Source organism: Oncorhynchus mykiss, chromosome 2, assembly GCF_057628025.1.
Source record: "Oncorhynchus mykiss isolate SJ-2025 chromosome 2, ASM5762802v1, whole genome shotgun sequence".
Taxonomy (NCBI): Eukaryota; Metazoa; Chordata; class Actinopteri; order Salmoniformes; family Salmonidae; genus Oncorhynchus; species Oncorhynchus mykiss.
In genome coordinates, this window is record NC_143023.1 from 59,587,898 (window position 1) to 59,615,218 (window position 27,321).

Genomic DNA, 27,321 nt, shown 5'->3' on the forward strand with positions numbered 1-27,321 from the left:
AAATTTGCAATGTAGTCCGATGCAAAGTGTGCTGTGCAGGTGGTTCATCTGAACTTCTCTGACAGTTGATTCTGAAAAATAAATCGCAGCCAAATAAGATGAAGTGGTTGTTTTGGATTGAATACAGTGCAAGGCAGCCATACTGCACAATCTCTCATGCTTTCGGGCGGGACTAACACCAAAACTAGGAGGGAAGACACTGCTCTTACACAAAAAGGGCATTATCATAATTTCGACGTGTACCTAGCCTGATTTGCAATGTAGTCCGATGCAAAGTAGATATTTTTTTATTTTAAATGTTTTAATTTAACTAGGCAAGTCAGTTAAGAACAAATTCTTATTTACCATGACGACCTACCCCGGCCAATCACAGCCGGATGTGATTCAGCCTGGATTCAAACCAAGGACTGGTAGTATCACCTCTTGCACTGAGATGCAGTGCCTTAGTCCTTTGTGCCACTCGGTAGCCCAAGTAAATAATTTAACAATATTTAATTAAATGTTGCCTGAAGACTTACCCTCATCATTCCCTCTTGGCATTCGATCATTCACATTTCAGAAAAGACTGAATTGGAGATTATGAAATTGGGTTCAGCTGAGGAATGAAGCTGCATTTGGCATGACATCATAGGTCAGGTCCTCTGATTCACTCATGGCCTGTCCCCTTACTGTAGCTACATGTTCAGAAGGGGTGGAAATGAGGCTTTGACGCAAGTGTTGATTAGTGCACCAGTCAGGCTGATGTTCTTGCACAAGACAGATGGGTAATTTCATGTGTACAATTTCAAGGTGCCATGATGGAATTACTTTTGAAAGGCTTATTAGAACAAGGAAATTGTGATGCCAATACATGGATTTACCTGTCTGTTTACACTTGTGTGGATGTTTGAGAGAGAGAGGTGGGGAGAATGAGTGAGAGAGAGAGCCCGTTCTGTACCCGTATGTGTTTCTGAACAATAAATATGGTGTTTATTTTTGAGTGATTGCTGGTATAATGTATGCTTGCAGGTATTTGATTGTGGACCCACCTTTTCATCAAGCCCCCACAGTGCATTCAAGTAAAACAATTTCCCATAGGCTTATACCCCTCAATGCAGTGATCTGCCTCTGGGTTCAGATTGATTCGATTACGACCATCCACATGGACAAGCCTCTCGGGCGGCAGGCCTATAATAAATAACCAGCTACTAAAGCCCCATCAAACCCAATTCACTGAGTGGACACAAAATGGGGTCTGAGTCATACCTTGTAAAAGGTTGTCATCACCACTTAGTAACCCGACTTGACATGGAGATGTATCTCCCGCTATCTTTCTTTTCCCCCCTTTCCTGTCTATCTCATCTTCTCATCAGATAGCTTTTAGATAAGTGTTCGGATATCTAATTTCATGAGTTGTGAATATAACATCCTTTATTCAAAGACGGCTTCAATGAATAGTACACATGCCCTCTTTCTTCTTTTATCCCCAAGACTTGCTGAGAAGGAAAACACTGGTCAAGGATGAAGCAGTTAGAATCCACCAGCAGTGTTTATTTTTTTAAAAAATGCATTAGCTGTTATACGTGCAATTTCTTGCAGTTTTAATCTCAGTTTTAATTTTAAAGCCTTCATATGCTTTTGGATTGAGAGTTCAGAAGTTTGTGGGTGTGATTTTTTTCGCATAATCACATAATTATTGATTTTGTGAGACTTGCATGCAGATCTCATGTCAGAGTACCACCTTTGGTTTCATGTGCTAACATAGTCATTTAATCACTGAGGAGTCCATTTAAGACAAGCCCTAATAAGTCTCTCCGAGGAGTCTTTTATTGTGACATTTGGCCAGAAGGGATATTTAGCCTTCAAGATGGCTAAGTATTTCCCAGTCCTCCCTCAGTCTGGGATATTTCTCACAGTCCAATAACCCTGCTGTAACCTAGAGCAGCTTCAGAGGAAGCATTACAAGGGCCATACAGCTGGTTGAATGCTCCTGCCCCTGGTAACTCCAGTCCATACCTCCAGTAGGGCACTGGTGGTACAGTACCAGCTCATAGATGGGAAGCATGATGGGCTGCTGTCTGCATTAATGCTGGAAGCTCCTTAGATACCCTTTTGGAGTAGCAGAGGGCTAGCCACCGCCCAGAGGCATGGGGGTTGTGTAACTGCGTTTTGACCCTTCTCCTCACCGTCACTGTAGTCGTATTTCATTAGGTCATGCTTTGGCGAAACTCTCCACCGGGAATCAAATCAAATCACATCTTATTTGTCACATGATTCGTAAACAACAGTTGTTGACTAACAATGAAATGCTTACTTACTCGTCCTTTTCCAACAATGCAGAGTTAAAAATAAAGAAAAAAATAAAGTGACACAAGGAATAAATACACAGTGAATGACGCATACTGACGTATTCTTGTCCAGATGCTGCCTCGCCTGCCTCACTGCTTCCCCGGAGATTAGGCTTGGTCCAGAGTAAGCAGAACTTCCAAATCTGCCGACTTGTTGAAGTAGAAATGTTCTTCCAAATCGAGGTTAGTGGCTGAGACATTATGTACAAACAAAAAGTTACAATCAGCGTAAAAAAAACACCATCACCATGAGTTACTCACATTTGACCTCGCTTAGTTGTCCCCATGGTTTTAGTTTAATTTAAAGGATCTGTGGAAACAGCTGGTTACTCACAGAGATGTTTAACCTGGCAAATAGTTTTAAAGCCCAGCACATTTCCTGACAGATACTGGCTCTGTGGTCACCGTCAATTTCAGTCACCCGGCACTGCCGCTTTGAATAGCATCTTATTGCGGTCACGTTCTTTGCCTCTCTTTAATTACTTTGGCACACACTCTTATCCAGAGCAACTTACATAAGTTTTACAGGTTCTCCGTGGGAGTTGAACCCACAACTCTGGCATTGTAAGCATCACACTCTACCAGCTGAGCTACACAGGGGAATATGGAGATAACTATCTCCTGTAATCTGAGCTACAGCGTGTTTTGACTCAACACCCTTGGGAAAGTCTGTCCAGGCTGCAACTCATTCATCATTGCCACGAGCAAATCCATTACAGGCCATCTCATCCATTATATAGATCTGTAGCGTGTGTTCTGGAGTCCATTTGCTGGCATTAGAGATGTTACAAAGCCATTGCTGTCAATTAGATCATATCCCGGACCGGTTACACACGGTAAGTTATAGGGTCTTCTTTCTTGGAATGAGCTCTCGAGAAATGAAATATTATCATGAGGGGTCATGATGGACCATAGACCTGGAACAGATGTAGGATTTGAGCCAATTTGCTATAGCAGGAAAATATTCCTGCAGGAAACTTCCTGTTGCTGCAGGAATATTTATGTGCATTATAATTATTAAGGATCGGAGCCTTTTTTTTTTTTTCGCCCAAAATGACATACAAGGATATTCATATTATTGACACCATTTGAATGGAAACACAAGTTTGTGGAAATGTGAAGTTCATGTGGGAGAATATAACACATTAGATCAGGTAAAAGATAATATAAACAAAAAAAAAACGGTTTTCAATTGTTTTATTTTTTTTATTTTTTGATATGCAAGAGAAAGGCCATAATATAATATTGCAGTTTAGCAGTGTGTGTGCAAAGTTTCAGATTGAACCAGGGAAGCATTGCAATACTGCACAATATTTTGTATCAAGTCTGCCCAAATGTGCCGAATTGGTCAATTGATACATTTTCAAATACAAAACTATAGAATTTTTTTTTTAAATGATATGGTAATCCAAAATGTAAGTTTAAACACTCACAGGAATGTCATACATGATGGATTATTAGCTTATACACTAACTTTCACACATCTAGATTGCCGGGCGGGGTGGGTATGGAGCCAGAAACAGCAGTGCGGTCAAACTGTAGACCCAAGTTCCTACATTTGAACATAAAAAATATATTTTATCAAACAAAATTATGCTACATTTTATCTCTGGGACACTGACAAATCAGAGCAAGATTACTGAATGAAGCACATTATTTACCTTCAGACGTGAATGTATCAAACCAGTTGCCGTGATAGTTTTTTGTTGTTGTGCACTCTCCTCAAACAATAGCATGATATTTTTTCACTATAATAGCTACTGTAAATGGGACAGTGCAGATAGATTAACAAGAATTTAAGCTTTCTGCCCATATAAGACATGTCTAAGTCCTGGAAAGTTTGCTAAGACTTACAATGTCAATCTAGTTACATTAGCGCACATTAGCATCAACCGTCCCGGTATAGGGACGCTGATCCCATATTATAGGCCATTTTTGTAGGGGGTAATACATTTTCTGTAAGGGAAAATCAAGTCTAAAATTTCAAAGGGAAAAATACAAACTTCAGAAGCCTTTTTAAACCTCAAATACACTACACATTTTTTTTCTCCTGCATTGCAGGAAAGTTCTCCTGCAACAGGGTGACACAATTAAGATCCTACATCTGTACAAATGGAAAATTGTTTTCACCTTCACCAGAAAACACGTATGCATGTATCTCGGGACCAAGTACTGTATATGCTTCTCACATTTCTGGGCCTCTAAGCACTGATAAACTATTTGTGTAATGGACAGGTTTCTCTGAGTGAAGACTACCGGTTGGATCACTATGGTGTTGTGTCCTCTTAGCAGCGGAGTGTGATTTGTCCTATTATAGTTTTGCCACAGTCAAGGTGCCCTGTATGACATTAAGTCAACATTTCTCTGTAGATCACAGGGGACAGGAATGCATGGACAGAAGAAGAGGCACAAGTCGTTGCCACAGAACACTTTAGAGACCTAAACCATCCAAAGGCCTTCTCGGTTAATTTGTCTGTGTGCTCGTGTTGGGGGAAGACATATATTTATCTCAGTTCTGTGCAGTCTCTGCCAAGCCAGTTTTATTGTGTTAAACTGCTGGAGGGACTAAAGAAATACCTCAAGGCTATATAATTCAACAACATAAAGAAAACCTATGAAAACAACAGGTGTAGAATTTACAGTGAAATGCTTACTTCCAAGCCCTTAACCAACAATGCAGTTAAAAAAAAAAAAACTGTTAAGTAAAAAAAAATAGATAAGTACATTTAAAAAAAATAAAAGTAACAAATAATTAAAGAGCAGCAGTAAAATAACAATAGCGAGGCTATATACAGGGGGTACCGGTACAGGTTCAATGTGTGGGGGCACCGGTTAGTCGAGGTAATATGCACAGTACATGTCGGTAGAGTTAAAGTGACTATGCATAAATAATAAACAGAGAGTAGCAGGTCACCAGTGAGCTGATGGGAGATACGAATGAACAAACGGTCACCCCTCTAGCGAGTCGTTTCATGTGATAGCCTTTTTTATTTTTTTGCTTCATTTTTGAAAACTATCAAATATGTAGAGTATCCAATTCCTCTGTATTTTGTAAATAAGTGGTTATACAGGAGTAATGCATGACTAAAAGGGCTGTTAGTCCTTTCAATGCCAAGACATACTGTAGTTGTCCCCAAGCAGCATTCCATTTCATCTAAAGTTCTAAGCTTTATCTGTCTCTGTATTTGTCTATGAATGTCACAGAAACACACCATTCTAAATAGTTTAGTGTTCAAGTCATGTTCCCGTATCAGATACATTTGTGAGTCTGGAGGTGGTGGAAGTCTATGGTCACCTATCCTATTCTATGTCCATTTAATATACGGCTGTGTTTGCACAGGCAGCCCAATTCTGATATTTTTTTTCCGCTAGTTGGTCTTTTTAACCAGTCTTTTTCTGAGCTGGTCTGATTGGTCAGAATACCAATTGGTGGAAAGGGCATCAGAGTTGGGCTGCCTGTGTAAACACAGCCTATAACTTTCACTATTTCTCCAGTTTCTGTTCGTAAAGGTTTGCCATTGGGCTTGATGTGTGGTGGCAGGTAGCTTATTGGTTAAAAGCATTGGACCAGTAACCGAAAGGCTGCTGGTTTGAATCCCTGAGCCAACTAAGTGAAAAATCTGTCGATGTGCCTGGATAAGAGTCTGCTAAATGACTAAAATGTACATACAATAGGTAAACTCTTTGTTTTGCACTGCTGTCTCCGAAACAACCTCTTAATTCAGAGAGGTGATTTAGTACAGATCAAAAATGTGCTGTCTAGTAAAGCAGCCTGGTCTCATAGACTAAACGTAACATAGTAAATGTAAATCCTGACACTCAAATGAGTATGATATGTTACGTTTTGTATGGTTACATAAGAGAGATGGTTTCTTAAGGCAAAAACTAAGGTAGGGTGGTTGGTCAGGGTGGATGTGTGGGTGTATAATGCAAATGTCTACCAACCAAAGATTGCAAGTTCAAATCTCATCACGGACAACTGTTGCATTTTTAGCTAATATCCAACTTTTCAACTACTTACTATTTGCGTGTGCTATTTTTCAACTACTTAGCATGTTAGCTGACCCTAACCATCACCCTTTTAGCTAACCTTCCCCAACCTAACTGCTGAATTGAACCCTAATCTTAATCTTAACCCTAACCCCTAACGTTAGCCAGCTAGCTAGAATTCATAACATATCATACATTTAGCAAATTCATAACATGTTGTACGTTTGCCTATTCGTAACATATTGCATATTTTCAAAATTCGTTACATAAAACACAAATTATAATCTGTAACATATCATACGAAATGGGTGATGGACATGCACAAATTAATACATACCATATGAAACGTGACATAGCATACTCAATGGAGTGTCTTGGATTTACATACAGAATAATATGAAATGGTCTGAGACCAGTTTGAATAAAGGACTTCCTTTTGTCGTTTCCCTGAAATATTTTAGATCCCTCTTGTATCTGTTTTAGCTAACGTTTCTCTGAAGTAACCATGTGCCGTTTGACATTTTAGAGCTACCTGAGGGAGTGTTGCACTCGATGCACACATAGGGTAATATGTGCTGACAGGTTTTCTTTAACATCCAGAAGTAGCCCTCCTAGTGATAACCACAATTAACCCTGTGACGTTAGTATTTTTCTTTGGAGGAATGCTGACTCACTTGCTTGTCTTAATCACAAATCTAGGTAAGCCAGCAGCCATACCACCCTGCACCTCTTTGTTGAGAAATCATTAAGACATGGATAAGAGAATACAGTGCCAGGCAAAAGTATTCATCCCCCTTAAAGTTTTTCCTATTTTATTGCATTACAACCTGTAATTGAAATTGATTTTGGGGGGGGATTTCATGTAATGGACATACACAAAATAGTCCAAATTTGTGAAGTAAAATGTAAAAAATAACTTGTTTGAGAAAATTCAAAGAACATTTTTACACAGAAAAGTGGTGCCTGCATATGTATTCACTCCTTTTGCTATGAAGCCCCTAAATAAGATATGGTGCAACCAATTACCTTCAGAAGTCACATCATTAGTTAAATAAAGTCCACCTGTGTGCAGTCTAAGTGTCACAAGATCTGTCACATGATCTCAGTATGTCTATACACCTGTTCTGAAAGGCCCCAGAGTCTGCAACACCGCTAAGCAAGGGGCACCAAAAAGCAAGTGGCACAATGAAGACCAATGAGCTCTCCAAACAGGTCAGGGATAAAGTTGTGGAAAAGTACAGATCAGGGTTGGGTTATAAAAAAATATCCAAAACTTTAAACATCCCACAGAGTACCATTTAAATCCATTATTAAAAAATTGAAAGAATATGGTACTACAACAAACCTGCCAAGAGAGGACCACCCACCAAAACTCACAGACCAGGCAAGGAGGTCATTGATCAGAGGCAACAAAGAGACCAAAGATGGAGTATCTGTCCATCGGACCACTTTAAGCCGTACACTCCACAGAGCTGGGCTTTATGGAAGAGTGATCAGAAAAAAAGCCATTGTTTAAAGAAAAAAGTAAGCAAACACGTTTGGTGTTCCCACCAGGGTGAATAGTTATGCCAAAAGGCATGTGGGTGTCTCTCCAAACAAATGGAAGATGAGACTAAAATGTTGCTTTTTGGCCATCAAGGAAAATGCTATGTCTGGCGCAAACCCAACACCTCTCATCACCCCGAGAACCTCATTCCCACAGTGAAGCATGGTTGTGTCAGCATCATGCTGTGGGGATGTTTTTTTTTTTTTTAATCGGCAGGGACTGGGAAACTGGTCAGAATTGAAGGATTGATGGATGGCGCTAAATACAGGGAAATTCTTGAGGGAAACCTGTTTCAATCTTCCAGATATGAGACTGGGACGAAGGTTCACCTTCCAGTAGGACAATGACCCTAAGCATACTGCTGAAGCAACACTTGAGTGGTTTAAGGGAAACATTTAAATGTCTTTGAATGGCCTTGTCAAAGCCCAGACCTAAATCCAATTGAGAATCTGTGGTATGACTTAAAGATTGCTTTACACCAGCGGAACCCATCCGACTTGAAGGAGCTGGAGCAGTTTCGCCTTGAAGAATGGGCAAAAATCCCAGTGGCTAGATGTGCCAAGCTTATAGAGAAAAAAGGTGGCTGTACAAAGTATTGACTTTGGGGTGGTGAAGAGTTATGCACGCACATGTTTTCTGTTTGTTTGTCTTATTATTTGTTTGTTTCACAAAAAATATTTTGCATCTTCAAAGTGGTAGGCATGTGTGTAAATCAAATGATACAAACCCCCTGAAATTATATTTTAATTCCAGGTTGTAAGGCAAAAAAATAGGAAAAATGACAAGGGGGATGAATGCTTTCGCAAGCCACTGTAGTTGGCGATTAAAAAGGCGAGCTGCAGTTTGTTTTGGGGTAATACGGTTATAATAGGGAAACTGTGCTGTCTTGGGTGTGGTCTCGGGTTGCAAAGCTACCGGTAATTTACCTGACTCTTTGGTAAATCTATGGTAACTTTAATAATTTACACTTGAAAAACTTGTAAAATGTATTCATATATAGTAAATATTTTTGATATCTGTGTCCATATTCTCCTTGAGTTTCTTGTGGATTCACCAGATGGTTGTAAAGAAAATAGCCTAATTCAATTTGAAAAATAATTCATTATTTTCAATTAACTCTGCAAGTCTTTCAACTATTGGCTTATTTCTGAACTGCGTCAAAACCAGTTTTGCGTCAAAACATTTACAGCAAAGACACATGGACATAGTCAATTAACAAGCGTATTAATATAAAGTATATTTCATGCTGAAACCCTTACATTAAGTTCCAATGGTATTTACTAAGTTGATGGTTTATATTTAGGATAATTTTTGACTGTTTTATTTCATTAAAACATGTTTTTAAATTCTCTAATGATTGTTGTTTATTATATTTTACATGTGATAATTCCACACACAGCCACTAGATATCGTCATAAAAAAAAATAAAAAAAATATGGAAAGTTACCCAAATTCAGGTAGTTTCCAGTAATATGCCCTCCCTTTGCAACCCTAGTGTGATTGTATGGGCTAGTTCAGTAGTTCTGCTGTGGTCTGAAGAATACCACACATTGGTGGTGGATGAAGAGACTCAATGCAAAGCCCTTAAAAATCAATAGAAATTAACATTGACCCCCCGCTCCCTTTTGCACACTCACTGTTTGTTTGTTACCTATGCATAGTCACTTCGCCCCCGTCTACATGTACAGATTACCTCAACTAGCCTGTACCCCTGCACACTGACTCGGTACCGGTGCCCCCTGTATATAGCCTCGTTATTGTTATTCTTACTTTTAATTTTAGTCTACTTGGTACACATTTTCTTCGTCTTGGACTGCACTGTTGGTTAAGGGCTTGTAAGTAAGCATTTCACGGTAAGGTCTACACTTGTTGTATTCAGCACATGTGACAAATAAAGTTTGATTTGATTTGACCTACTCTTTCCATGACATAAACTGATCAGGTGAATCCAGGTGCAAGCTATGATCCCTTATTGATGTCACTTAAATCAGTGTAGATGAAGGGGAGGAGACAGGTTAAATAAGGATTTTTAGGCCTCGAGACAATTGAGAAATGTATTGTGTATGTGTGGGTGAATGGGCAAGACAAAATATTTAAGTGCCTTTGAACGGAATATTGTAGTAGGTGCCAGGCACATCGGTTTGTGTCAAGAACTGCAACACTGCTGGATTTTTCATGCTCAACAGTTTCCTGTGTATATCAAGAATGGTCAACCACCCAAAGGACATCCAGCCAACTTGACACAATTGTGGGAAGCATTAGAGTTAACATGGCCAGCCTCCCTGTGGAATGCATTTGACATCTTGTAGAGTCCATGCCCCGACAAGATGAGGTTGCTCTTAGGGCAAAACGGTTGCAACTCAATACTAGGAAGGTGTTCCTAAAGTTTGGTATTCCTCCCTTTACTCATGTTATTGTACTATTACAGTTGGTTTCATACTTTGACTGACATCTTCCATATGCTCCATGTTTTTAGCTCCATAATATCTCCAGGGTCTACCCACTCACACACACACACAGACACACAAGCACTGTTGTCACACACAGTGATTGGTGACAGCGTTTTTCTTCTTGTTCCATTCCTCAGACAATTTTACTTTCTACTCATCCCAATGTACTCATGTGTCCTGACACCTCTGTGGTTGATTGGCCAACCCCTTGGGCCCTGGTTCACCCGGGCGTACTTGGATTTGTACAGTATGTAGTATATGTAATTGATTATGTTCTATTCAATTCTATAATGTTTCTTCTGTAGTGTATTATGTTGTGCTTTTATGTTTTTTTGTTATGTTTGTGGACCCCAGGAAGAATAGCTGCGGGATATGCAACAGATATTGGGTATCCAAATAAACTAAATTAGATCAGCTGAGGACCTGCTTCCTGTCATCCCACTGTGTGATAATTGTGTGAGTGATCGGAGGGGGGGGGGGGGGGGGGGGGGGGGGGGTGCTTCCGTGGGTGATTGTGCTGTACAGTGTGTGTACAAGAGCAAGTGTGCCTGAGAGTCTATGTGTCAACTTTTAATGATATCTTGTCTTGTAAGTGTTCGCTGTGTGTGAGTGGCTATACATGTGAGAGTATATCTCTGTGTGAGCTGTGTGACTACAACAAGGAAAATGAACAGCAAAGATTTTCAAGCTGCAGAAGAGGTTGTCTGTGTAAGTGACCACCCATACCCCTAAGTGTCTCAGTGTGAGTGAGAGACCCACTGATTCCACTGATCCAGAATCAGCAAACTGTGCAGCAGTCTGATATGCTCCAATTACACTGTGTGTGACGGAGGCAAACTCTGTAAGAGGCCTGTCAATATCCAGCAGTATTACCCACCATGTCACTATAACAGATCCAACCTCAAATTGTCCGGCGAGTGAGTCTCATTCCCCGTTCTAATTGAGGCAATATGGAGAGAAGTAGTTCTGCTTCATGACACAAGTGAATGTGTTTCTGCTCCCTCAAGGGAGAAATGGTAAATGCCAGTGAAATGCCACAGGTGTCCATCTAGCTGAACTTTCATAACAATCTGGCACTCAGTGGACCATCGTACAACCCAGTCAATAGATCACAGCTCCTCCTTTGATATTTAAACGAGCGCAGTGTTTTACATCTACGCATCACTACATCTCTACGTCTCTTCTTTAACAAGTTGTAGTGTCAATCCAGTGACCGTAACAAGCGCAATCCCAGAACATTTTGGCCTGGCTCCCATTTTGTTTGATCCTGGGTGTCACCATTCTGGTGAAAAACAGACCTCTCTCTTTCTCTAACGGCACCTGTATCCATGTCTTGTTTGTATGCTAACCCCAGCACCCAGCTGACTCTTGAGAAAAACGGAATCACTTCAAACATGAGGATACTGGTAACACAGACTGTAACCCAGGCAAGGTTCAAACAACAAGAGCCCAATATCTGTCAGTTACTGTGTACAAACAAGGACAGTGGCTTGTGCTTGCACAGGTTGCATAAGACAAGGACCTTGAAACGATCTTGCTCCTGATAAGGCTAATCGTATACAATACATTATGCTGTGATCCAATATTGATTGGTTGTTAGCAGACAGGCCTTTAGACCCTTTGACCGCAACACCAGTATCCGAAGTATGTACGCCCCGGTGTTTTGCTTGCAATTATGGTCACAAGCAATCTTTCAAACATTTGTATTTTTAATCTCACTCACAAATGAGCTCCAGCTCACAGATACCTTGACATCCCCTCTCCCTCTATTCCAGTGTTTTATCTCTCCCTGTATGTTACATCGAGTGCAAGCAGTTTTTTCACTCTCCACCCAGGTAGTAGCACAGACCACTACAATGATAATTGGAAAGTGATTGAGAGCATAGAGGGATACATTTTTCCAAATGTGCTGCCATATAAATTTTCCGCTAAGAAGAGGCCAGAGTTTAGTGAGCCATTGAGCACACCACAAATTTTAGGGTGGAACAGAGGCTCACATAAATCCTGCTACATTACTTCCCTTAAGGTAATAGGGGGCATAACATTGCATTGAGAATGGCACTAGGGAGACACCGTGCTTTATCTAAATTCAATACATCACCAAAATGATTTTTAATTTACCATCTGTGTAAGCGCTGTACCGGGTTTTCAGAGGGCAGAGTGACTTGGCCTTAGACCTCTGAAATCTGATAGGATAGTTCAAGTGAGATCGTCATCATCCTCATAATGACCACACTATTATAGCTGATTATAAATCCATAATAATACATATATTATCACCTAATGTTGTGTTAGATCTTTTTATCAACTTAAGTTTTGAACTTCTATTTGCTATTTATGGCCTGTAGGCCTCATTGACCTGAGCTCATACAACTTGTTTTTGAGTTTAAAAAAAAAGCATAATGAATTGATTATTTTGACTATAGCAAATACTCAGATGAAACATATCGGGCTATTTATCACATACTACTTTGTGTCAAATTTTTAACAAGGACTCTATCCTCCTCAAAGATATGATCAAGAGCCTCACATACGGTATATTGTTTGGTCATTGTGCTGCCACAGAATGAATTGTGAGCAAGGCCTCAAAAAAGCTTTATATACTAGAGCTGCGAAAAAAGTTACATATTATTGAAACAATGTTGTGATTGTTTGTGAGAATGCCAACAGGTGTGGTTCCGGTGGATGAAAAGATTCTATTGGGGAAAGGTTCCTGTGGAGGTTTTCATGGCAGCCAAGGAGAGTGAGGTGGGTTAGTGTGTGCGCGCACGCTCAAACACACATGCTGATGATTTGGCATGTGCCTGTACTCAATTTATACTCTAATTGTAGTCTCACCCATTCATTTCTAATGACCAGTCATTTCTGACCGGGAACACCACAGGTGTACAAAAGTTAAATAAAACATCAAATGTAATGAAAATCATCAGAATGTATTTTGTGTGTTCAGATGTGGACAAAGAACCTTATGACAATCAGATTAAATTAACTACGTTTTTCAGAGAGAAAACTTGTGGGGCGGCAGGTAGCCTAGGGGTTAGAGCGTTGTACCAGTAACCGAAAGGTTGCTAGATTGAATCCCCGAGCTGACAAGGTAAAAATCCCGCTCTTTCCTAGGCCATCATTGTCAATAACAATTTGTTCTTAACTGATGTGCCTAATTAAATAAAGGTCAAATAAATAAAATTGGTCCAATTCGACCGGAACATAGCAGGAGTGTTAATGAGTCTGTAGGTTAGCATTAAGATTTTGTTCCCCCAAACCCAACAATTACATTACTGCAGTTACTGTTTGCTTTTATATGAAGGATAGTCAGTAATTAGCAAATTAGCAATTGCCTAAACTCTCTAAAGAACCACAATGTTCCTTCGGGGACCATGATATTAGCAGTTCAAGGTATTTGAGGTATTTCATTTTATAAATAATAAAATACATTTCTGCCGAAACCACTTTTAAAGGTTCAATAAAGCCGTTTTTAGCGCAATCAAAACTGCATCCCACCAAAACAGGCTGAAATTTCAGGCAGCCTTTTCAAACAGCTCAAACTCTAAAAAGGGCCTTATCATAATTTTCACAATTTCACAGTATTATTCCAACCTCATGACGTTAATGTTTAACTTGTTGTATTTTTTGTATGTCCAAAAGATCTAACCAGTCGCTAGTGGTCATCCAATGCGATTCATCCGTGACAATATTGCGCCTCCAGCCAGCCTGCCTGCAAACAGCTGTATTCATTTTCCATGACGGGTTGGAATTTCCCACCAGATTTAGTGCCACGTGTAATGAATGACGAGTTTCCACCATGAGCTGAGGGGCTGACTGAGTTCTAATCGATACGACTGGGACAAGAGACATCTTCACTTTAGCTATTACAGTTATGCCAGATACCAGCAGCTTCTACAACAAAACCAAAGAAACAGGGAACTATGAAGCTTGGGCCAACCTCCGATTTGTGTTAGCTAGCTTAGGGATTCAAAACTGACCAAGATTTTGCCTTTTTTTCTGCTGAAAAAGGTAAGACATAGCTAATATATCTTGCTAGATATATAGCTGCATTGAGCTGACTTGACTGCGCCATAAATTTGTTTAATCTGAATGTAAAATGTTGCCTCCTGCAGTTATTTGTAACATGCTATGACTATATACACTTACTGGCCAGTTTATTGGGTACACTACCCTGTTCACGAAAATGGTTAGCTCCTACAGACAGTGAGTCACGTGGTCGTGGCTTGCTATATAAAGCAGGAAGACAGGCATCAAGTTATGCAGTGAGATTTCAATAGACTGTTAGAATGGGGAAAAAATGAGTGACCTAAGCGACTGAGGGTGGTATGATCGTCAGTGCCAGATGCTCTGAAACAGCCATCTTCCTGGGATTTTCACACACGACAGTGTCTAGGGTTTACAGAGAATGGTGCAACAAACAAAGAACATCCAGTCAGCGTCCTGTGGGCAAAAACAGCTTGTTGATGAGAGATCGAAAGAAAATGGCAAGAATCGTGCAAGCTAACAAACAGGCAGGCCACAAATAGGCAAATAATGTAATGTCAGAGTCAGGATTTGGCGTATGCAGCATGAGTCCATGACCCGATCCTGCCTTGTGTCAACAGTACAGGCTGGTGGAGGTGGTGTGGGGAATGTTTTCCTGTCATACCTTAGGTCCCTTGATACCAATTGAGCCACGTTTACATACCCCAAAGAATTTCAGGCTGTTCTCGAGGCAAAGGGGTGTCCAACCCGGTACTAGATACTAGGTGTACCTAATAAACTGGCCACCGAGTGTATGTATGTGTTTATGTGGTCTAAAAGTCACATCGGATTAGCTAACTACTTCACACTTCTGCCACAGAATAGCCATGGTATTATTTGACGACAAAGCTCTAGCTAGAAAATATCTTTGAATAATATATCGCTTATTTTTCAGTGCTTCTACAACTTCTACATATTTGTGGAAATGTAGCCACGCAAAACACGAGGCAGTTGGGATGTTTGTGAAGGATCAGATCGGTAAGCACAAACGTTACCAAGGACAACAGTCGGTTCCATCATTTTATTTCCCCTAGCTGGCCAAGAATTTACCTAATAGTAAAATAGACATCTCCTAATGCTAGGCATTTATGTACACAAGCCGTTTAGGAAAATTAACTACCCAGGATTTACTTTGAGTATTGATGACATAATATCCCAATCGATTAGCCTACTACACAGATATATTACTATGTTTTTCCCCACTTGAGCTATCTGGCCAAGATGTAGACAGTCTTAGATCAATAAGAATAAAACCGTAACATAACGTTATATTGAATGACTGGACATTAACAACACTCAGAAATAAAGGTTTAGATTTGTTCCTAAAGGGGTACAGCCGCTTCTCGCTAGTGATGGGGAAACAAAGCTTAATGAAGCATTGATGTTTTCCAGACAAATTGTGTCAAAATAGGTTAATTACTTAAACGTTTTAATTAACACAGTGTACACTAGTGGCACCTGCTGGTCTGAAGAAGAATTGTCAAATTATTATAGATGAGGTCCCACACTCTGTAGCACATGTGCATCATAGCCTTTTTTTATTTTAAACCAATACTAAATCAATCAGGTGGTTGTTCGACGAAACAAAGCTTTGGACGTCATTGATCACCTGCTTTTGATATAGTGATACAGGCACTGGCACACTGCTTCGGAGTACAGTCCTTTGTGATTTTGACGCATGCCTCGGAACTCCAGTATCAAACTTAACATCACTGCTTGTCACTGGGATGGTACCCTGTAAGGTTCTTCTTTTAGTTATCGGTACATAATTGTAACCCATTTCATATCTCAGATAGTAGCTTTCTCTACAGGTACAAAATCAGGCAGTTTGCCTTTATATAGTACCACCACAGTGGCAAAGCCATTTGTTCTTTGTAGTGACAAAAATGTGCGCAATGACTGGAAGTCTATGGGTATCTACTAGCAATGCGCAAACGCTAGTTAATATTGGCTTGCGAAACTACCTCTAACTTCCTTCATACTGGACACAGACACATTAAAATTGTATCCACAATCTCATCGGACTTTGGGGAAGTAGATAAAAGGGCTTTTTGCCAAAGTTATATTATACACAAAATATGTTTGTACCCATTTTTTTAAGTGAGTGTGATGATGTATTTAGCCTGGAAATCTATGACTGATACAGTGGGGCAAAAAAAGTTTAGTCAGCCACCAATTGTGCAAGTTCTCCCACTTAAAAAGATGAGAGGCCTGTAATTTATCATAGGTACACTTCAACTATGACAGACGAAATGAGAAAAAAAATCCAGAAAATCACATTGTAGGATTTTTTATGAATTTATTTGCAAATGATGGTGGAAAATAAGTATTTGGTCAATAACAAAAGTTTCTCAATACTTTGTTATATACCCTTTGTTGGCAATGACAAAGGTTTTCACACACTGTTGCTGGTATTTTGGCCCATTCCTCCATGCAGATCTCCTCTAGAGCAGTGATGTTTTGGGGCTGTTGCTGGGCAACACGGACTTTCAACTCCCACCAAAGATTTTCTATGGCTAGGCCACTCCAGGACCTTGAAATGCTTCTTACGAAGCCACTCCTTCGTTGCCCGGGCGGTGTGTTTGGGATCATTGTCATGCTGAAAGACCCAGCCACGTTTCATCTTCAATGCCCTTGCTGATGGAAGGAGGTTTTCACTCAAAATCTCACGATACATGGCCCCATTCATTCTTTCCTTTACACGGATCAGTCGTCCTGGTCCCTTTGCAGAAAAACAGCCCCAAAGCATGATGTTTCCACCCCCATGCTTCACAGTAGGTATGGTGTTCTTTGGATGCAACTCAGCATTCTTTGTCCTCCAAACATGACGAGTTGAGTTTTTACCAAAAAGTTATATTTTGGTTTCATCTGACCATATGACATTCTCCCAATCTTCTTCTGGATCATCCAAATGCTCTCTAGCAAACTTCAGACAGGCCTGGACATGTACAGGCTTAAGCAGTGGGACACGTCTGGCACTGCAGGATTTGAGTCCCTGGCGGCGTAGTGTGTTACTGATGGTAGGCTTTGTTACTTTGGTCCCAGCTCTCTGCATGTCATTCACTAGGTCCCCCCGTGTGATACTGGGATTTTTGCTCACCGTTCTTGTGATCATTTTGACCCCACGGGGTGAGATCTTGCGTGGAGCCCCAGATCGAGGGAGATTATCAGTGGTCTTGTATGTCTTCCATTTCCTAAAAATTGCTCCCACAGTTGATTTCTTCAAACCAAGTTGCTTACCTATTGCAGATTCAGTCTTCCCAGCCTGGTGCAGGTCTACAATTTTGTTTCTGGTGTCCTTTGACAGCTCTTTGGTCTTGGCCATAGTGGAGTTTTGAGTGTGACTGTTTGAGGTTGTGGACTGGTGTCTTTTATACTGATAACAAGTTCAAACAGGTGCCATTAATACAGGTAACGAGTGGAGGACAGAGGAAGAAGTTATAGGTCTGTGAGAGCCAGAAATCGTGCTTGTTTGTAGGTGACCAAATAGTTATTTTCCACCATAATTTGCTAATAAATTCATTAAAAATCCTACAATGTGATTTTCTGGATTTTTTTTCTCATTTTGTCTGTCTGTCATAGTTGAAGTGTACCTATGATGAAAATGACATGCCTCTCATCTTTTTAAGTGGGAACTCTTGCACAATTGGTGGCTGACTAACTACCTTTTTGCCCCACTGTATTCGTGAAAGGCAATTCTTTCATAGTTGCCAAATGGTAAAACTGTATTCCGGATTGGAATGGATGGAGCATGTTTGAATTGTTGTCCATCTAGGTCTCCACAGCAATTTAATATAACCCTTGTAACTATCATCCAGCCTTGGAGAACATGGAGGGCAACAAAATGCAAGTCAAATACTTGTATGATGTCAAATGAAAAAATGTCCATTATTAGATCTCATTACAACATATTAAATGTTGTCGCTGTTATATTTAATGGTTGTCAACATTAGAGTTCTGCACGGCTAACAATGAAATTCTTAGTCAAAATACTCACCAAATATTATTCTCTTTCAGCTATAGGAGACTCTACATAAGGAATCTACGTAAGAAGACTCCCTGAAGTGTCACCAACAATGACCGAGCTGCTACAACTTTGAGGAGTCGCCACGCAACACAGGATGCAGTTAGCAAACCTTTGCGCGAGGAAGGACCTGAGCTTTCCTTATTATTGTCCGTCTTTGTGGCTCACGGGAACTGTGAACCGATAGAGTACTCAGAAATGTTGTTGAAAGAGAGGGGCCTACAACCAAACATATAAATCATGTGAAATAAGGGAAGTTTGTGTGGGAAACGAGTCAGATGCAAAGGATTTACTTCAGACACCCGACAAGGCCCAAATCCCTGTCATTCGCATGAGAAAGAGACAGAGATATCGGGGATGTAGGTCGGGGTGCCCTGTAAGGATCCGACGGCAAGTGGGTAATCTGCATCTACCATCAGTCAAAATAGCCAATTATTTTTTACTTAACACTTATTTTTCTTAACTGCATTTTTGGTTAAGGGCTTATAAGTAAGCATTTCTCTACACCTGTTGTATTCAGAGCATGTGACAAATAAAATTTGATTTGAACATTTGACTTTGTTGTGACAACGCCTCCTTTCATCCTCATCCGTCCTGGCCCTGACAGCAGCACTTCCTCTCAAGGTCAGTGGCTAATTGGTCTCCCGGCAATTCAGGCAGGTGCACTCCTCAGTCTGGGATATCTGGAGTTCCTGGATAGCTTTCCTCAATTACATGATGCCAAAAATTAGGTGACTGGACAAACACCTGCACTAGTACCTCTTCCCTTTCCTCAAAGGACAGCACATTCCATTTAGTCTGTATTGATAATAAGAACAAAGCAACAGGAAATTACAGAATGCAGTTAAATATTATGTAGTATGATTTGAATGTTGTGAAATGGGTAACAGAACCACAGGTGAAAGATTTTCACTAACCTTCTGCTTGGCCAGCCCCAACTAGAGAGGTCTTCCTCTCCAATTCTTTTCACGGCAGATGAAGACTGTGCCTATTCAAAACTGGAATCCTATAGAAAGAAATTAGTTAGGAATGTGTTCAGTAGGCCAACATGGTATTTTGTAGCTATAGACCTAACTGTCAATGATTTTCATGCAGAAGGCTCAAGTATTACACTTTCACAATCAATACATAACATCTTGATAACCAATGTAGCTAAATCACCGCTCGTATAGATACAATAAAATTGATAGGCTACATTAGGTTACATTGTCTTTCACAAAGGTCTGTTGACAGAAACTACCAAGGTTTTCCAGCACACAGCTTTGACCTGCTACAGTAGCTATGTCAGTCTATTGTACTTCAAACAATGTGTATGCAGGTTGCTTAGGATTCAAACCTTCTCAAACAGCAGCAGTTTCCCCCAACTCAATCCCAACAAACAAACCTCTTGCAGGTTGAGTTCAATAAATATAGGCAGATGTATGGTGAGACGCCGGAGGAAGCTTTGAATCGATCAGTAGCTTACGGAGTAATATGCGAAGAATGCAATTGCTGAATCTATGTAGATATTGTAAACTAAGTGTTTTGATAACTTTCAAAATGTAGAAACACGTCCATGTAGAATAATCAACACTTTCCATAATACCATAGAAGCAGTGTTATGCTAATATGACAATGTGTAACTCTCATTCCCAGCCGATACAGATACTGTGACTATCTGCATTTTGTTTGGTGGTAATGTGGCTACCTTGGAAACGTCAGAGTGGTCATACCCTCTTCCTGTGTGGTGTCCCATATACAACAGGAGTTCCCTGGTCCTGGTGAAGAAAACACAGGGTTCCTCCCTCCCCATGTTCAATTAAATAAAAATAAAAAAATAATACAAGTAAAAGTTGTGTCCAGTAAAATTCAGAGACATTTGTACCAAGCCTGTTTGTCAGTCTGGACTTAATCAAATCATCTTTCAAGTCTCCGTGTGCTACAGTAGCTTCATACATGTTTCTGTTTACACATCCACAGTTACTGTCCTATTACCAATGGCAGTTAGGATATGTCCAAACACACCAAGACAGTCGTGGACAGGGCACGACAACACCTTTTCCCCCTTAGGAGACTGAAATGATTTGGCATGGGTCCCCAGATCCTCAAAAAGTTATACAGCTGCACCACCGAGAGCATCCTGACCGGTTGCAACAACGCCTGGTATGGCAACTGCTCGGCATCTGACCGTGAGGCTCTACAGAGGGTAGTGCGTACAGCCCAGTACGTCACTGGGACCAAGCTTCCTTCCATCCAGGACCTACATACTAGGCAGTGTCAGAGAAAAGCCCCAAAAATGGTCAAAGACTCCAGTTACCCAAGTCATAGACTCTCTGCTACCACGCGTCAAGTCTAGGACCAAAAGGTTCCTTAACATCTTCTACCCCCAAGCCATACTGTAAGACTGCTGAACAATTAATCAAATGGCCAACCGGACTATTTGCATTGACACTCCCCCATTTGTTTTTACACTGCTGCTACTCGCTGTTTATCTATGCATTGTCACTTTTTTAATATTTTTTTTACCTTTATTTAACTAGGCAAGTCAGTTAAGAACAAATTCTTATTTTCAATGACGGCCTAGGAACAGTGGGTTAACTGCCTGTTCAGGGGCAGAACGACAGATTTGTACTTTGTCAGTTCAGGGATTTGAACTTGCAACCTTTCGGTTACTAGTCCAACACTCTAACCACTGGGCTACACTGCCACCCCTACCTACATGTAAAAATTACCTTGACTAAAACTGAAGCCCCACACATTGACTTGGTACCAGTACCCCCTTGTATATAGCCTCGTTATTGCTATTTTATTGTGTTTTTATTTTTTGCTTTAGTTTATTTTGTAAATATTTTCTTGAACTGTATTGTTGGTTAAAGGCTTGTAAGTAAGCATTTCACGGTTGTATTCGGCGCATGTGACAAAGTTTGATTTGATCTATTACCAATGGCAGTTAGGGATACAGTGGTTCCTAAGAGGTCATTTGTAGTTGAATACGTTACCCTGTGTCACTGCTTCATTGCTCCAGACCACCGCAAGGGGGAGTTAGAGCACTGATTATACTTTTGGCTCTCAAGGTGCTAAATGTTTCTCTACCTGACATTGAATGGGTGATATAAGCTAAATAGAAACTGATAATTGTGCACGACTTCAAAATTGAATTTCAATTAACTGAATGATGAGGATGAAGAAGGTGATTGAATTTAGGACAATAGTGTAAGAATTGCTATTCCTCTGTCCTGTGCGCATACTTGGTCAGAACAAGCTGTAACTGAACTGTAACATATTACTTACTAAAACTGTTGTTACACTAAGGTATTTATTCTAAGAGAAACGAAAATGACCTGGATGCCATGCATTATAGTCTCTAAAAGAAAAAATATTACCACCGTCTCTTGCGCATGTCATTTTCCTTTCATACTGCATCCTTATTTACAAAGTGATTATTATTGGATATTCTCACAGAGTAGATTAGCCCTAACGAAAAATGCCCCTTAGATACTGTATGAATTCGGAGGGCAGAAATAATTCAATATGAAAGCATTAGACCTCTCACTGAAGGCGTCAGTCATACAAAAGTTGTACTTAATTCCAAACTGGATTTAACGAAAAATTACATGAAAAGCGCACATTTGTAAATCCAAACTCTAAAAGTATTGGAAAGGGAGATCAATTATTTTTGACATGTAAACAAGATGCTGTTTTTTTTATTTACAGTAGAGATGGACAGCTGGAGTCATTTTGAAAACAGGTTTTCAAACACTTGGTGTACTGTAGTCCATCTTGCAAACAATGTTTTCTATTAGCAAGATAATAGCCCGGCTACTGTAGGTGTAAAAATCCTTCAATATGCCATGTGTTCGATGCTTAAGTACTCTAAAGTGTTACATTTCTAACTCAAGACCTCATGCAACCGCAAAAATGTTGGAGAGCCATATAGATTGCAAAATAGTTGGGAAGGGATTCCATGGCACATGGTTTATGAATTGACACGCAACTCTTCATAGCCCAGCTATTGTAGTTGTGAAAATCCCCCAATTTGTCACTAACAGTTCCTCATCAACATCTTTATGCTTTCATTAATATAATAACGAGAAAAAAGATATTCAAAATGCAGATGTTTATTTAAACTACATTTTAGTTGCACTTCCCCCAAGCTCCACGACCACAGGTAAAAACCTTGCTGAGATGATCAATGTATTTGTTGCATTGTTGTATCGTCAATTTCTCTAGCAAAAACATCTTGATGGCCTTCACCAGTTCATCTTTGCTTGTAAGCTTGGTAGAGTTACAGATGAATGTTTTCAGTTGATGCCAAACAAGTTGGATTGGGTTTATATCAGGAGACCTACATGTAGAGATTATACAAATATTTGTAGATTTACTGTAGGCCTTTAATCTACATAAAGGTCTACTTACTCTGCTGGTGTCTTGACCCAGTTTATGTCCTCATTTGCAATGCAAACCCAGGCGGCAGTGTGTTTAGGGTCATTGTCTGCATTTGGAGAAGAAGAAAAAAAACACATTTAGCCACAATATGAGAAATATATATGTAAATAGGCCTAAACATAGCAAAATATTGCTATAATCCTACATTGAAAGAAACGATGTGTACCCAGAAACACCTCTCTGACATAGGGTCCAGCATGTCTCTTGATGATTTCTTCCTCAAAGAAATCTCGATCCATGATATCTGAAAAAGAAGGCAACATTGAATTATTGTGGAACACATAGCAGTCCATGGGGTGTAGGCTAAAACATTTTATGTACTTTTTGCTTTATAAATTGCTAAATTACCATCAAAAATGGGCCTGGTCCCTGGTGAGAAATTGCCCCAACACATGGAGTTTGAGGGGATGCTTGGGTCTCGGCTTGCTTTATCTTCCTTTTTTTCTGTAGCAATTTTGTGCAAATTGCTCAAGGGCCACGGTTGATTCTTCTGTGAAGATGGTGTCATTGAAAGTCTTGCTAGCTTTGATCCATGCATCGGCCTGCAGGACACAAAGTTCTTTGTTTGTCAGACAAATCATTGGGTTAGAAACTACAGAACAGTACAAAACAAGAGAACACATGGCTAATGTTCTGACAGGTGTCTTTTATACTGATAACAAGTTCAAACAGGTGCCATTAATACAGGTAACGAGTGGAGGACAGAGGAGCCTCTTAAAGAAGAAGTTACAGGTCTGTGAGAGCCAGAAATCTTGCTTGTTTGTAGGTGACCAAATAGTTATTTTCCACCATAATTTGCAAATGAATTCATTAAAAATCCTACAATGTGATTTTCTGGATTTTTTTTTCTCATTTTGTCTGTCATAGTTGAAGTGTACCTATGATGAAAATGACAGGCCTCTCTCATCTTTTTAAGTGGGAGAACTTGCACAATTGGTGGCTGACTAAATACTTTTTTGCCCCACTGTAGATACTTTTGTACCTGTTTCCACCAGCATCTTCACAAGGTCCTTTGCTGTTGTGCTGGGATTGATTTGCACATTTCGCACCAAAACACGTTCATCTCTAGGACACAAAGCGTCTCCTTCCTGAGCGGTATGAAAGCGTGTGCGAGCAAGGAGGCCTACAACCTGACTCAGTTACACCAGCTCTGCCAGGAGGAATGGGCCAAAATTCACCCACCTTATTGTGGAAGGCTACCTAAAACTATTTAAAAGCAATGCTACCAAATACTAATTGAGTGTATGTAAACTTCTGACCCACTGGGAATATGATGAAAGAAGTAAAAACTGAAATAAATAATTCTCTCTATTATTATTCTGACATTTCACATTCTTAAGATGAAGTGGTGATCTTAACTGACCTAAGACAGAATTTTTACTAGGATTAAATGTCAGGAATTGTGAAAAACTGAGTTTAAATGTATTTGGCTGAGGTGTATGTAAACTTCCGACTTCAACGGTATGTTTTAAAAAAGTTTTTATTTTATTAACCCTGCATTATAATTGTATAAAAGCCCATTAGATATTCATTTAGAATTCTCAAAAAGTTATTAGATCTACTACTACTGTACAAACATTTTATGGATCTGCCAGTATTTTTATTTAGAGATTCCGGTAAAGAAATGTGTATGTAGAGGGTTAACTTTCTTCACCAATTCTCTTACTATTTTGTACAATTGTGTGATTAGCCTACCATTTGGTGTAACTAATGTTAATTTTCTTGAGGAATTTTGCACTCACAATATTAAAAACTTTAAAATGCATTCATGAATTAAATCACTTTAGCCGACATGTTGTGGTTCATCTGATGAAGGATTGACTCGATCTACAAACCCAGGACGATAGTAAAACAGGAAATAAAATACACTACAAGAAAACGGTTGCAGGTAGTAGCCATCAAGCGAAACAGACCAATGAAGCATGGGTACACAGAGAGAGTATCTACGACTTTCTGAGGACTAGGTAGGGTAGGAGGCCCACGTCCTCCGCTTCTCCCTTCCCTCGCCGTGGGGTTCTAGGCCGGGAGGGTGGATTCGGCTCTCGTCTAAGCTCGGATCCCCACATCTCCATGTTGCCTGGGTTGCGACCAACAGGCTTCATCTCCCCATTCCCAGTTAGGCACGGCTGCATGTCGAAAAACACTCTTTCCCCGTTAGGCACGGCCGCATGTTAGCACCCCCTTTCCCCATTAGGCATGGCCGCATGGCGCACCCCCAATATCAAGGTGCACATGGGCTTATTTATATAATGAATATGAATTCGGAAGGCAGAAATGATTAAATATTAAAGCGTTAGACCTCTCACTGAAGGTGCCAGTCATACAAAGTTAAACTTAAATCCGAATTGGTTGGAGATAAGAGTACATGGCCATAACGCCTAGATCATTTTTCAAGTTGTTCAAACATTCATAGATGACCAGCAGGGTCAATAATATAAACAGTGGTTATAGAGGGTGCAACCGGTAAGCACCTTGGGAGTAAATGCCAGTTGGCTTTTCATAGCCGAGACAGCAAGTGTGTGTGCGTGTGCGAGAGAGAAAGAGGATCAAAACACACAGTAATGCGTGGAATATAGCAATAAGAATGTCAGTTTAATGTGCAGATCACCTCCTATTACCCTTCTCAGAGTTTAAGAATTGTGTGTGTTCAATTATTTGTGATATCAAATCAAATGTATTTGTCACATACACATGGTTAGCAGATGTTAATGCGAGAGTAGCGAAATGCTTGTGCTTCCAGTTCCGACAATGCAGTAATAACCAACGAGTAATCTAACCTAACAATTCCAAAACTACTACCTTATACACACAAGTGTAAAGGGATAAAGAATATGTACATAAAGATATATGAATGAGTGATGGTACAGAACGGCATAGGCAAGATGCAGTAGATGGTATCGAGTACAGTATATACAGTGCCTTGCGAAAGTATTCGGCCCCCTTGAACTTTGCGACCTTTTGCCACATTTCAGGCTTCAAACATAAAGATATAAAACTGTATTTTTTTGTGAAGAATCAACAACAAGTGGGACACAATCATGAAGTGGAATGACATTTATTGGATATTTCAAACTTTTTTAACAAATCAAAAACTGAAAAATTGGGCGTGCAAAATTATTCAGCCCCCTTAAGTTAATACTTTGTAGCGCCACCTTTTGCTGCGATTACAGCTGTAAGTCGCTTGGGGTATGTCTATCAGTTTTGCACATCGAGAGACTGAATTTTTTTCCCATTCCTCCTTGCAAAACAGCTCGAGCTCAGTGAGGTTGGATGGAGAGCATTTGTGAACAGCAGTTTTCAGTTCTTTCCACAGATTCTCGATTGGATTCAGGTCTGGACTTTGACTTGGCCATTCTAACACCTGGATATGTTTATTTTTGTGTTATGTGTTATTTTTGTGTTATGGATATGTTTATTTTTTTTATTCCATTGTAGATTTTGCTTTATGTTTTGGATCATTGTCTTGTTGGAAGACAAATCTCCGTCCCAGTCTCAGGTCTTTTGCAGACTCCATCAGGTTTTCTTCCAGAATGGTCCTGTATTTGGCTCCATCCATCTTCCCATCAATTTTAAACATCTTCCCTGTCCCTGCTGAAGAAAAGCAGGCCCAAACCATGATGCTGCCACCACCATGTTTGACAGGGTGGATGGTGTGTTCAGGGTGATGAGCTGTGTTGCTTTTACGCCAAACATAACGTTTTGCATTGTTGCCAAAAAGTTCAATTTTGGTTTCATCTGACCAGAGCACCTTCTTCCACATGTTTGGTGTGTCTCCCAGGTGGCTTGTGGCAAACTTTAAACTACACTTTTTATGGATATCTTTAAGAAATGGCTTTCTTTTTGCCACTCTTCCATAAAGGCCAGATTTGTGCAATATACGACTGATTGTTGTCCTATGGACAGAGTCTCCCACCTCAGCTGTAGATCTTTGCAGTTCATCCAGAGTGATCATGGGCCTCTCTTCTCCTTGTATGAGCTGAAAGTTTAGAGGGACGGCCAGGTCTTGGTAGATTTGCAGTGGTCTGATACTCCTTCCATTTCAATATTATCGCTTGCACAGTGCTCTTGGGATGTTTAAAGCTTGGGAAATCTTTTTGTATCCAAATCCGGCTTTAAACTTCTTCACAACAGTATCTCGGACCTGCCTGGTGTGTTCCTTGTTCTTCATGATGCTCTCTGCGCTTTTAACGGACCTCTGAGACTATCACAGTGCAGGTGCATTTATACGGAGACTTGATTACACACAGGTGGATTGTATTTATCATCATTAGTCATTTAGGTCAACATTGGATCATTCAGAGATCCTCACTGAACTTCTGGAAAGAGTTTGCTGCACTGAAAGTAAAGGGGCTGAATAATTTTGCACGCCCAATTTTTCAGTTTTTGATTTGTTAAAAAAGTTTGAAATATCCAATAAATGTCGTTCCACTTCATGATTGTGTCCCACTTGTTGTTGATTCTTCACAAAAAAATACAGTTTTATATCTTTATGTTTGAAGCCTGAAATGTGGCAAAAGGTCGCAAAGTTCA

At 40.0% G+C, this 27,321-nt stretch overlaps 1 protein-coding gene and 2 long non-coding RNA genes across 3 annotated transcripts in view; all 3 read left to right on the top strand.

The window, feature by feature from the left end:
• Positions 1 to 27,321, top strand: part of LOC149985165 (uncharacterized) — a 529,398-nt gene that overhangs the window by 135,071 nt on the left and 367,006 nt on the right. The window lies entirely within an intron of this gene.
• LOC110492752 (metabotropic glutamate receptor 8) overlaps positions 1 to 27,321 on the top strand; it is a 212,935-nt gene that overhangs the window by 57,874 nt on the left and 127,740 nt on the right. The window lies entirely within an intron of this gene.
• On the top strand, positions 14,191 to 18,496 carry LOC118941102 (uncharacterized). The gene is made up of 3 exons (XR_005037383.2): positions 14,191 to 14,327; positions 15,238 to 15,320; positions 18,360 to 18,496. It is a non-coding gene; the product is annotated as an uncharacterized LOC118941102 (long non-coding RNA).